Raw genomic sequence first — 1,193 nt, forward strand, 5'->3', positions numbered from 1 at the left:
CAATTGGCATAGCTTTCTGAACAGGAAAATTCACAGTGGAGAGAACTCTCATAAGTGTAAGGAATGTGGAAAGGTGTTCAGTTTGTCTCCAGCCCTTACTGCGCATGTGAAAAGTCATTTTGCAGTGAAAAATTACATCTGTCAGGAGTGTGGGAAGGACTTTCCTGGATCCTCGGGCCTTATGCATAGGAGAATTCACACTGGAGAGAAGCTATATATAAATATACATATTTATATATGTAAGAATATATATATTTATGTAAGAACGTGGAAAGTGAATTATTCTCACATGCAACTTTAAAGACAATCCTGGAGGAAATCCTGTAGGTAAGGAATATAGGAAAGCTTTCATGTTCCCTCAAGCTTTAGTAAATATAAAAGTTATGTTGGATCAATCACTTCCATGATAACAATGGTCGGCGTCAGAACAGGGCCCTTAGGTAAAACAATTTTAGTTTCAACAAGTAGGTGGGGGATAATTACAAAAGTACAGTAAGGAAGGAAATAATCCTGTTACATGTGAAACTTTCCTGTGATACTAGTACTGTAAGTGAAAGGTACTTGCTGATTATCCCCTGCACCATGGTTATGACAATGTCTTGGCATGTGGACTTCCCAGTATGTTAACTGGTAAATAATGGTTCTTACTGATAAGGCAAGGTGGAAGGAATTAAATAAGAAGTAAATAGGTACAAACATTGCATTTTGCTGGTTACTGTCACGACTCACCATGGTTTCATTATTGGCTGTGACTCTGACGTGGCTCAGAGGCCCTGGTTTGCAGAGGATAATGGCAGAGATAAACCAGGATGCTGAGGTAAACTCTTGACGTTGGATAGACAGCCAAACCTCCATTCTTCATCCCCTTCTGTGTTATGTTCTGGGAGTCACATCCCGCAGTGCTGTCCATAATTTGCGTCCAGGTAGAGCCACATGCAAGGAAGCACTTCACTCGCTGTAGCATATCTGCACTCATTGTATTCAGTTTTCCATTTGATTTACACAAACATTGAGGGTAAATGTTTTGAGACTTACACTTTGGAAGCAGTAAAATCCTAACAATCTCTTATACACCAAAATGGGACCATATAAAATCCAGATGATTGAACCTGAGTCAGCTGCGTACAAGGCAAACACCCTATCCACTGTGCTCTCGCTCCAGCCAACTAGCCTTCCACATTTACCTGCATTTT

The sequence above is a fragment of the Sorex fumeus genome, unplaced genomic scaffold, assembly GCF_029834395.1.
Source record: "Sorex fumeus unplaced genomic scaffold, SorFum_2.1 ptg000134l, whole genome shotgun sequence".
Lineage (NCBI taxonomy): Eukaryota > Metazoa > Chordata > Mammalia > Eulipotyphla > Soricidae > Sorex > Sorex fumeus.